General features: G+C 34.8%; 1 long non-coding RNA gene across 1 annotated transcript; it reads left to right on the forward strand.

Annotated features, from left to right (window-relative positions):
• The first annotated feature begins 802 nt into the window (after positions 1-802).
• LOC106747614 lies at positions 803-8,887 on the forward strand. The gene is made up of 3 exons (XR_001374668.1): positions 803-986; positions 1,091-1,277; positions 8,592-8,887. It is a non-coding gene; the product is annotated as an uncharacterized LOC106747614 (long non-coding RNA).
• Positions 8,888-13,079: the final 4,192 nt, after the last annotated feature.

Consider the following 13,079-nt stretch of genomic DNA (forward strand, 5'->3'; position numbering starts at 1 on the left):
GGAACCCAATTTCCTTGCTTTTGTACCTTACCAATGGTCTTGAGACGGTGTGAAATCGCTTGTTGAGTCACTCCCAAGTTTTCTGCTAGCTGTTCTTGAGTTTGGCATGAGTCTTGGTCCAATAATGCCTCTAACTCAGCGTCTTCAAACTTTACTAGCCTTCCTTCGCGTTCTTTATGTTCCACGTCAAACTCGCCATTTTTAAACTTTTGAAACCACTCACAACTTCTTTCACTTAAAGCAGCATCACTGTAAACTTCTACAAGCGACCGATGCGCCTCAGCAGCAGATTTCTTTAAATGAAAGAAATAAATCAAAATTTCCTGCAAATGACGCTTATTCGGTACAAAACTCGACATTTTCGAACGAAAAAAATGTATACTGCCAATACAAAGTCAATAGTATTTTAAGGTTATGTTGTTGCCAGGTGTCCAAACTTTTTATATGATGTTTTACATCTGCCGATTTCAAAGTAATCTTGTTGGTGGAGCCATCTTTTGAAAAAGGCGGAAANCTAATAACAAAATAATATAAACTTATTCGATTTTGAACGTTGTTACAAATTCACTAATTGATATCTACTTGAAACTTTTGTGAATATGCATTTGAATATGCACTGTTTCGGATCAAGCTGTTAACGATCAGTTATGCTGGATCCGTCCAATTTTGTTCGCAAAAGTAAAGTGTCGCAGATGAGATTATAGAGGAAAGAGCGGCAGGATTGGCGAAGTTAAGTTTCAATATATGAAGAACATTAATTGTCAAATAACTTTAATAAATAAACCACAAGAGAAACAATAGAGAATGCCCACGAATCAAAGGAATAAAAAGAGGAAAGGGAAAAACGCTGAGTTTTTATAAACGGAAATCTTCTGCTGACGTGATGTTGTTCTTCGATTTCGTGATGGAGATTTTAGATAGCGGAGTAATTGCCACCATTCGCAATGAAGATCTTGAACACAAACGAGTTCGGAAATCTTGTCCACGTAGGTTTGTTATTGAGTATAATTAGGTGGTCGTATTATACTTCCCAACAAATTATAATTAATATTTTTTCGAACTAATCGAGTGCGAAATGAAAATATTTTAGAGACATCGCTTAACCAGAATTATAGGATCAACAAACGATGACCGAATGGAGAGCACGTCAAAATGCTCCCACATGCGATGATACCTGCCGAAAAACTGACTTTGGCGACAGTTATACCTGGCTGGTTTAGGCGACCAATTAAACGCGGCAATCTTCAAAAAGGGCTAACGAGTAACCAGCTGATTGGGTATAATCTATTTACTAACATGTTTTTTTTATTAATTCGATAAGAGCGAGCATACGCTGCCACGTTGATATTATTAACTCTTAGCTGACACACGGGGTTAAAAGTACCCCAGAGTGTTTTTGAATTTTGGGCTTCATAAGCAGTTTAATCCTTTAACAGAGACTTCAAAAAACATATATAAAAATTTTCAAATAAAAATATTGATAAATAAAACAATTATACACATTTTTTCTCGCTGTCCAAAATACCCCCTATAGCACGTACGTTATTATTTTGACGTGTGTCAGCTAAGGGTTAAGCGTCTGGGCTCGTGCTTTGCTCGCATCCTTTCATCAGATTTAAGATTTATTATTAATCGCTTGTTGATATTATAACTTGCATTGGTCAAGAGCGGTATATAGGCATAATCAATATTTCTTCTCAAATATTCGCCGATGTTCGAAACTTGAACATGCCGCCTACCTTCGAAATTTTAGTTTCGGACGATTTAATTTTGTGCATTCTGACATTATCAGGAATAGTGGTACCGCGCTTTAATCCCGCTGTAACGCTTTTCGCCTCTTTGGTGAGTGTTTTGAGCAACGTGAGTCTCTCGCTTGTATTTGTTGCTAAACTACAAAGCGTTCCGCCCTTATGCCGCTGAACGTGACTTGATATACCGATAAATGATTAAAATGAAATACATTAACGAAAACTATAAACGTAAAGTAAGGTCTCCCCTTCTTCTATTTTTACTCGCCAGTCGTTTCGCTTTCGACTGATAGGATATAGTTTGACAATCGGTCGCTTGTACTCGAACGTAACCGTCTTAAAACTAACTATTTGCATTAATCATTATCCGCCTGACATTGTGTTATCCTCCCAAGCTCCCATTCACAAGGTGATAGCGTATTATTGCGGAGAATAATAAGTTGTCCTATCTTGATCGGAGATTTACTTTTGCACCACTTCGCTCGCTGCTGTAAAGTGTTAACGTAATCTGTCTGCCAGAGCCGCCACAATCGTTCCGTTACATGGCGGACTAACTGCCGACGCGAAAGTCGATTTTCGTGTAGGTCTAATATCGAAGGTTCTGAATTCACAGTGAGAGTTGAACCAATCAAGAAATGCCCAGGCATTAGGCTTTTATAATCATCAAGAGCGTCAGCTAGGGTTGCGATTGAACGCGAATTGAGGCATGCTTCTATTTTGCATAATAGAATAGGGAACTCTACGAACGTTAGAGTATTTCGACTGAATACGCGACGCAAATTATACTTTACACTACGTACGCCCCCTTTCCACAGTCCTCCGAAGTGTACGGCCAAAGAGAAGATAACCTTCTATGTAATAATATCAGATTCAGTAGTATTCAGAAAATGTCCGAAATCTCGAGGTTAATTTTTGGTCTGCTCCCACAAAATTTGTGCCGTTGTCCGATTGTATAATTTGTGTGAAGATTTCACAATTTTGTACACGGCGTGAATTTCTTACTCTTAAAAACTCTTTTTTTGTTGACTCTGAATCAGTTGCTCGCAAGTAAAAAATCGCTTTTCTACGTCTCTCTGTTTCAGTTCATAAGGCACTCAATTGTCTTGCTTGTGAATTATTCCCATGGAATTCAATCGTACGGAAACTATTTGTTGCGTAACTCACAATGATTCTGCAAGCTACTCTTGCGTTTGACTCGGATCTTCATCGAGTAATGCCTCCAATTCTTGGTCTTCGAATTTTTTTGTTTGTCCAAAGCGAGGCTTGTCTTCAACGCTGAAATCACCATTTTTGAAACGTCGAAACCATTTCCTACATGATTTATCAGTTGGAGCATTGTCACCATAAACTTCTACAAGCATTCAATGCGCTTCAGCTGCACTTTTCTTTCAATTAAAGCAGAAATATAAAACCTCTCGAAAATGCTGCTTAATTAACATAAAATTTGACATATTCAACACAGTAAAAAACAGGGATTTTGTGCGAAACTCAAAGCGATATAAACTGAATATTATTGACAGATGTCTAACTTCTCTGAAACCACCGAAATCAGCTGTCATTATAAAACATTCATAATAGCCAGAGCCATCTTTTGAAAACGGACTGTACTAATTTGTACTTCCAATAGAATAAACTTGAATACGTGGAACATGCCCTAACTCTTGATTACTAAACTTATTATTCACCAGTACAAAAAAGAAACGAAACCTGTCCCGGTTTCCATGTAATTCGGAGAATTTTTACACACTTGTCATTTTCAAAGAGCATGTCATGCCAAGCATGCTTTTGATTTTCGATATTAGCGAGAAACGCTGACGAATTATTTGCTCACTTTCGGATTTCGAATTCTCTTCGGCGCAACAATAAAACGAGCTAATCCCGAAAATGACTAATGGTCTTTAGATCGTCAGCTCCGAATAACAAATCGTCAATAAAGCGGTATAATTGCCAATCGGCGTTTGGGTAAATATTTTCATGTAAAATCGAAGACGTTATCGGAAAGTGTTGACCTGCATCGTTAATTAACTGTTGGATTATGCGAAAAGTAAGAAACGATGTGCAAGCAGCACTGTATGTAACAATAACTAAAAAATGATTCGGTAAATGAAACATGATTCTCGCGACTTAGATTACCTGCCTCTTCTGTGGAAATCACATAATGATTATCTATTATCCGGATACTAGGTTAATCAATCGTCATGATCAACGCCGCTTTAGAATTATCGATGTTATTTGGGTTTGTAATTTTGGCCCGGCTAATAAATAAACATTTAGCGACGATCTGTTGGATGTAACACTAGACGCATTTGTTGCGTGAGTCGAGTCGACGAGAGTACTGTGAAGTGCCCGTCGCAGCACAGTAGAACAGAAAGCGATGGTAACAATAAATTATCTCTCGTTCGAATATGAACTTGTCATTATTATATTTTCCGCCTGATAGAGTATTTCTAGTGTGACCGACAGCGTGTCAGTACCTGAGAGCTGAAAGTCGAGAGTCTCCCAGAGTACGATCTCATGTCCTTTTTAATCTCTTTTTATGTCTAAATCAGAGGGGATACTTTTGATGTGTCAGCGTCACTTCGGTGTGGACGCTGACCACTTGGATTTTGGTATTGTATTCGCCAGAATGTAGAGTAGCATTTCTGTAAGGTGACGTTACGTAATTGGGGCAATGTACGATTATAATTTGTTTATGGCAGTCGACGAGTCTAATGGTTATGCTTACAACATCCCTCCCTCGTAAGAGATTGAAAACGGAGGAACGACGTTTTTGCTTACAATAATTTTCTCGTTGACAATATTTTGTGATAATCTTTTATTTTTTAACTATTACATTATTTTTACTCGTTGGTTTTGTTTCGGCGGTTTTCTCCCAATTTACAGCGAGTTATTTCTATATCTTGTCTTATGTCGCTTTTGCATTCAATAACAATTGGATTATTTCCAGTAATAGTTTGTAAATTTCATTATACTAATATTATAACGAAAATTACAATTATAATAGTTATTCCATTCGGCGCAGATGAATAAATTATTAGTAATACAAATAAGTTTCCGCCGTTTTCAAAAGATGGCTCCACCGACAAGATTACTTTGAAATCGTCAGATGTAAAACATCATATAGAAAGTTTGGACACCTGGCAACAACATAACCTTAAAATACTATTGACTTTGTATTGGCAGTATACATTTTTTTCGTTCGAAAATGTCGAGTTTTGTACCGAATAAGCGTTTTGCAGAATTTGAGAAATCGTATTTTTTAGAAGACATATAGAAGTTCGAATATTGTTGGGCAAAATGTATTGAGCCAAAAAGAGACCATGCTGAAAAATAAGTCACATTTTGGTTAAAATCTTTTTTCATCCAAAGTCACAGACTTATCAAATACTCTTCATATTCTTCAGTGTCACTTCAATTTTTTCAGTAATTGCATTCTTTGCATGATTTAAATTTTACCGATATATCAAATATTTTACTAATTCTCAAGAGCGCGAGCGTGGCATGGCAGGCTGCACCCTGGTCTACCATATTAGCGGTCTCATATTCGATCCCAGTAGAAACCAAAAATATATATAAAGTTCGTGTCTTTTTTCGAAAGGCAATGGCAAACCATCAATAGTATTTTTGTCAAGAACACTACTATAAATAATATGCCGTTCGGAACCGGCGTTAAACAGTGTGTCCCATATGCCTGTGTACACATAGCGTACGCACCACAGGCATATAAAAGAGGCCACCTACGCCTGCACAGGTATGGTGCTATTAGAAGAAGACCAAGTAATATGTTGTTGAATTTCCTGATTATCGTTATCATACCGAATAAGAAACTAAAACCTCATTTCTTCCATGTCTCGTTATCCGAGACCGTTAAATGGAGCGTAATATTTCCAGGCATTTAATTTTCTTTTTTTTTTCTTCTACCGTTTTTTGCGCCAGCCAACCTTTTTCGTCAGCACTTCATAGATTGCTTTTGTCGCGAAGTAACAAGTTTTCAAAACAGGCAGAGTAAGCATTTGTTAATATCCCCTGGACTATATTCATGATTCCACAAAACATATTTATTCCTGGTCTGCCAAGATCTGAAAGGCTCATAGTAACAATTCGTCTATTTATATCAAACGCCGTGTTGATCAAAAGACACAAATTTATACGATCAACTCCACAACAACTATATCGCAATTTTGAATTTCAATTCTCGTGCATTTGTTTTAGCAAAAGTAACTTCTTTATAGAACATTTTACAAATAACAAATTTACTTATGGCTGAAAATACCATGAAAAAAATTAAAAATTTTATTGTCGTTGTTTCTATTAATAATGATATTTTTATCTTTCAATGATCACAATATTTTCACCAACGTACTTGTTGAAAAACTTGTATCAGTTTCTACAGTATAACGATTACCATGAAATTTCCCTTTATTCTTTGTTCTGTATATGTATTTTCAAATTTCTTATCCATTTTTCATGATACGTTAACATCTGCTTCGTTTGGGGTTCGAAATTATGCTAAACGAATTCGTATTATTTCAATGTTCATACCGTTCAACCATAGCGTAGGATGACAAAAACACTAGACAAAGGGTAAGTTTGGATTTATTGGCTACACCCCTATCCGATTTTCGAACGTACGGTTGTCTATTGTGCACTGCTCTATGCAAACTTCTATAGCGTTGCCAATTTTTCCAATTTTTAAATAACGCTGTAGAAAAATATTCTCCACACTCATATCCATTCTCCACATTCATATTAAAACTATAAAAAATGCATGAAAAAAATTCAATTTTTTTAAAGTTCTAGATCAAACTACCCCCTTATCGAACGAAATTGTTTTACCAGAATTTCTCGTAATACCAAAAATTGTTGACTATTGGGATTACTTTGATAAAAACTTCGTTTCGTGCGTAAATCCCTAATTCTGGAGTTTCTGAACGCATTTTTCTAATTTTTTGGTAATGGCAACCTTGACTGTCATTGGAGAAAGTGGCTGACATTCCATATGATATGCATTAATTTGTGAGTTCAAAAAACGAAAACGTAATCAGTCTATTGAAATAGTTTAGAATACCTTCCTATATAACTTTAAGTATACATCGATAAGTATTTCATAACTGTTTTAAAAACAAATATATTAAATTAATAGGAATTAAATTATATAAGATATAATATTCAATTGGTTTGGATTTCATAATCTTAACCGTGTTTTTTTTTTGTTTTTTTCACTATGGAATGACTTTGATAACTTATATGGAGTAACTTTGATTACTGATCAATCTCACTCCTTGACTTAAGTAAGTATATAATACATTTTTTATATCATTTCTTTCATATCTTTTGAATTTGGTTTCTTCCGTATCATGTCACGAACAAATAAGAGACAATTAGGTTGTCGCATTTATAAAAAATATACAGAAAATAATTTAAATAAAGCTTTAACTGCAGCGACAGATGAAAGAAAAGATTATATGATGAACAGCCGAAAAATATAATATGCCGTATAGTACACTGCATAATAAATATCACGGGAAATTTATAAGGAAGGCAGGAGCACAAACAGTATTTTAGAAAAAAGGGATATATATTAAAATCTGTTGTTAAATATGCCGAATGAAGATTTTATATTACAATTCTCGATTTGCGTATGTTTGACAAATCATTATTGAATAAACAAGGAAAAACAATAAAAAAATTTTCAACATAACCTTTCTGGCACAGACTGGTTTATTCTTTATGGGGGAAACACAAAAGTGAATATTCACAACATTTTACTAATAATATCAAACTTGCTAGAGCCGCTGCATCTTACAATATGCTCAATGAATATTTCGACAAACTGGAAAAGTCTATGAAGGATATACCACCCTCTAATTTATTATTATGAACCAAATTCTATTGATGACTCAGGAATAAAAAAAGCAGCTTTAGAAGAGGTATTAAACGAGTCTTTTATATTTCAGTATTTATACTGTTCAACCGTAGTGTAGGATGATAAAAACACTAGAAAAAGGGCAAATTTGGGCTTATTAGCTACATCTTCACTCGAGTCTCAAATGTATGATTTCCTACCTGCGCGCTTCAGGATATTAAATATCCCAAAAAGAATATGAATTTTTCTAAAAGTGTCCCCTCGATCATAGTTTGTGGTTTAGCTCATGGTGTTTTTCTGCCTCCATACTTCATATACAAAAACCTCCATTTATATCTTCATTATACAAAGAAAGAAAGAGCTTTATACGACCCGCCATGCTGCGATAAATCATGCTGTTCTCATGGTTCGAGATTTAATAGGACAGTAAATAGATGAACTGATTCAGTCACCTTCAGATATTGGTTTATTATCGCGTTTTTATTTTATGTGAAAAGGTTGCCAGGCCGAAAGGCTTTGATTGAAGACAGTTGAACGTTGAAAATGAATCGATCTTTGACAATTGCGTCGTCAAGATTGAGACGTACACGTACAATCCAAACACCAATACAACTCAATATTATTGCGTATTGTCTCATCTTGTATGATTGCATAGTTGAATACAGTCCACTTACAAAGTGCGCAAAATCAACTTAACATATAGCAGAAACACTACCTCAATGTGTTTAAAAGAAACGCAATAAATGGAGAATTGTCCATATTTAACCAGAGCTCTCTGGGCAATCTCAAAATAGTCCAGGTTGGAGAATATTTCATCATTGTTGAGTCAGCTTTTGTGGGCTTGTAAAGATTCATCATCTGAAAGACATTTATCGTGAAAGAAGTAGCGATATTGAGAAAAAGAACTGTTCTCTCTCACTATGTCTTTAGACCACCTTTCCCTCGGAATCATCTTACAAATTCCAAAAAATTTTCAGTTTTGCGGCTGACCGCTAAATATTATGGATTATTATGGACGGATGGATATATACCTTACTTTAATGCAATGTGTCTGACCAAGGCAGCCCTTGATATAACAGAAGAAGATGGCGACAAGAAACCTTTATTGATATATGTCAAAGGATTTGAAAAGTAGTGATGGTTATAGGATATTCTCAGCTATGATACGGAGAAATTTAATCATCGAGGCATTGGATGCAAAATATTTTACAAAGACAAAAGAAATCTTTAAAGGGAATAGATTCGAATAATATATAACGATGTGAGAAATATCGAAAACACTGCTCGTAATAAAACGTATTTAAAATTTTCAAATCATTTTTCAAGCGAAAATAGATATAATTATATTAATATCATTGTGCTATGCTATTGTGCATTGTGCATTGTGCTTACTAAATATAATACATACAATAAAAAGTTTTTTTATTTCCTATACCGTATATATTTATAAAATAACAAACGTAAAACATTCAAAAAGACATTAGAGGTTTATATGCAGAATTACATCAATGTTTGTAAGATGTCTCTAAAGAGTATTATAAACTTGCAAAAGATGTTTCATTAGTTGTTTTATAAACATTTGTACGTTAATAAAATGCTCAAAAACGTAGTTACCGATTATTTACCGTTTTTCAGCCGTTTCTTTTGTTAATCATTGTTCTTTCTTTAATCGTTTGTCAACTCGTTTATTATGTGGGACGCCATTTATTTGCGCGGGAGAAGGTGAGCAGTGGGTTAGAGAGGGGGCGGATCGCCGCGAACGATCAAACGGGTGCTGGAAAGGTGCAGGCCCACTGAAGATATACCGACCGCTAGAGGAATATCAACGGTCAGAGGGGATATCGATGGTCAGTAATACAATGTGTGAAATCAATCCTCGCGCGTGTGATACCAGCTCTCGCGCATGACGTCAACCCCCGCGCTTACAAGTTCCAATCTTCCCCGCATTCGGAGCTCTTGGATTAGAACCCGTTTAGTATAATTAAAATTTTTATAAACTATATTTTTATGTTCACTTATGCGAATGATTGAATGAGTGAAAAAATTACCCTAAGAGGCAACAATATGTAGATGACAAACAAGCGTTGATAGTAGAAACAGAATTAATTAGAGTTGCAGCATCAAAATACATTTGTTTAAATTAAAATCACTTAACATCATATGTTCAAATAATAATAGAACATTTCTTATATTTTAAAATTTATAGAGTCGATAAACCGCACTTAAAAACTCTCTTCTTTAATTGGACCACTTTTTATTTGTAACATGTGTTTCATGAAACAAATTTTTACTGTGTAAGTTTATTATGTAATTCATCCAACAATACCTAACGGTATTGTAAAACAGTTTCTTCATTGTGTACTATAACAATTACTACTTTTTTAAGCATTGTCGCCATTAATGTCTATGATTCTTCATGACTGGATCAAGTCGAAATCCTGTATCGAGAAAAACGTTATGATACGTCATGCACGATACGCTCGATTAATCTTAGCATGCAGCTACATTATAATAATCTTGACATCAATAGTCTTGATCGTTGCTTCTGGTTTGGGATATACGCTGAGACATATAAAAAATCTTACTGACATAGTCAGACCACTACCCCTGCAAGCTCATTACATATTTGAAACATCCGTGAGTCCACAGTTTGAAGTTATATTTTTCATTAAATGTGTCACGCTACTGATAATTGCATTTTCTTACGCGGGTATCGATAATTTCCTGGGATTACTTATTTTTCACATCTGTGGCCAATTGGAGAATTTAACTAGCCGCTTATGCCAAATGCGCGATTCCAAAGACTTCACAATGGCTTTGAAGATGAACGTTATCGACCACATGCGGCTCATCAGGTATCATACATACCATTTTATATTTGTTATATAATTAACATGTTTGTACAGAGAATAATCATGGGTATGTAAATAAGTGTAATATTTCGTCATTAAAACATCGACGCTGTATTTCGGATAAACCTTTCGAATAAACCTAAAACAGAAAATGCAAATATTGCAATATCAAAGATTCTGCTTTCGGTGACACATGTTTACATAAAAATTGAGACAACGATAAAATATTTTATACTTCATATTTATATTACGTCATGCTATCTCAGATCTTAAAATTTATAATATATTAGATTACGAATCAAATGATAATTCTATAAAATTAGCGTTAAAGGGATTTTACATAAATAATGTGATGTGTGGATATTTTTAAGTTTATTATTATTCTAACTTGAAAAAAAATTAATTTCTTTATCTTTCAGCAAGTTTATACATTAATCAACAGATATTCATATATTTCGAAGGCGAATTTTTCAGTAATATAAACTATTAAACATTTCGAATTTTCTCTATGGAGTTTGAAAGAAAGTCTTAATGATAAAATTATCTTAGCTTCAAACAGTAATTGCAAAGTTAAAAAATAATAACATTCAATAAACAATGTATATAAAATATTATTTTAAAATAAATTATTTATTCTCTTTATAGATCCGTTACCATAATCGAGCATACTTTCACATTACTGCTCTTGCTATTGTTTCTCTATTTCGGTACTGTGTTTTGCGTTTATGGTTTCCTATTCGTTACGGTAAGTGAAAAAAATATAATAAATGAATCTGTTTCGGAAATTAACTTAATTAATTTTCTATATTTTCGTTTTTTTCCAGCACAATTATGATTTCGTTATTCTATATTTTACATATTCTTATACATACATATTTTTTACTTTCATGATTAAAATACATTTGCCACATTTTAATTCCAAAAAGTTTATTTACAATAAGTGTTATTTCGCATATTGAACAGTCAAAATTATTTCAATTAAACATAATTAAATTTATATATACGAGGTGTGTTCAGAAAATAACGGGAATTTTTGTTATTTGAAAAAAATATTTATTTATTCGTCTACATTAACGTTGCCGCCTTCAAAATAGTCCCCATTAGATATTATGCACTTGTGCCAGCGCTTATTCCAATCCTCGAAACACTTCTCAAACTCGATCTTTGGGATAGCCTTTAGCTCTTTCAGCGATGCGCTTTTAATGTCATCTATGCTTGTAAAACGACGGCCTTTTAAGGTTCTCTTTATTTTTGGAAATAGGAAAAAGTCACACGGAGCCATGTCTGGCGAATATGGAAGCTGGGGCATTGTTACAGTATTGTTTTTGGTCAAAAATTCACGAACAAGCACGAACAAATTTTGCTGCCACTCGTTTCATACCCAAAATATTCGAAAAAATTTCATGGCATAAACTAATCGATATGCCAACATCATCAGCGACTTCTTTGATTGTGATTCGGCGATCGTTCATAACCATTTCTTTCACTTTTTCCACGTTTTCATCGGTTGTTGATATGCTGGAGCGTCCGGGGCGTTCGTCATCTTCAACGTCTTCACGGCCATCTTGGAAACGCTTATACCACTCGTAAACTCTTGTTTTATTCATAGCAGACTCACCATAGGCCTTTGTTAACATTTCACACACTTTGTTACACTTTTTTTCACAAAATTTGATACAAATTCTTTGATCCATTTCTTTTAACAAACGAAAATCGTCGAGCTCATAAAAACACGTCTAACCTTAGCGGCTATCACAGACAAAGTAAACAATGAATACAGCTGAAAATTTTATCATATTTCAGGGGCATGTATACCAACATAATAAAAAAAATTTTTGACGATCGGACTCTCCAAACCCGCGAAATTTAAAAATTCCCGTTATTTTATAAACACACCTCATATATATTGGGTTGGCAAATAAGTTCGTTCGGTTTTTTAATCGGAGTAGGTTTACTCGTTCTGCTATCTCTTTTCCACAGCGCTATCGCACAACGCGCTTGCGCAGCTGAAAAACGACGTTTCATCTAACCTATTTGTAAACATACGCCGGTTAATACCAGAGTATTGTGCGTACTGCACGGTTGCAAATATGGAAGAAAAGAACGTCTATTTTCGCCATATATTACTTTTTTATTTCAAAAAAGGCAAACGAGCTGCGTAAGCTCATAAGAAGATTTGTAATGTGTATGGGGACGATGCTTTAACAAAACGTGTGTGTCCAAAATGGTTTGCCAAATTCCGTTCTGGAGATTTTGATGTTAGTGACGCGTCTCTTTCTGGTCGCACAGCAGAGATTGATTCAGCTGTAATAAAGAATACCGTCGACAAAAATCCATCGCAAACAGTACGAGAGATTGCTACGACACTTAATATATCCCATATAAGTGTAGAAAACCATTTGCGTCAGTTGGGATACGTTTCTCGCCACAATGTTTGGGTGCCGCACGAATTGACCGAGGCCAACTTAACCGCTCGCATTTCCATCTGCGACGTGCAGCTGAAACGCCAAGAAAACGATCCATTTTTGAAGCGGTTGGTTACGAGAGATGAAAAGTGGATCGTCTACAATAACGTAGTACGTAAAAGATCATGGGGAAGCAGCAGTGAACCAC

This window comes from Dinoponera quadriceps, unplaced genomic scaffold, assembly GCF_001313825.1.
Source record: "Dinoponera quadriceps isolate SergipeBrazil2010 unplaced genomic scaffold, ASM131382v1 scaffold286, whole genome shotgun sequence".
NCBI lineage: Eukaryota > Metazoa > Arthropoda > Insecta > Hymenoptera > Formicidae > Dinoponera > Dinoponera quadriceps.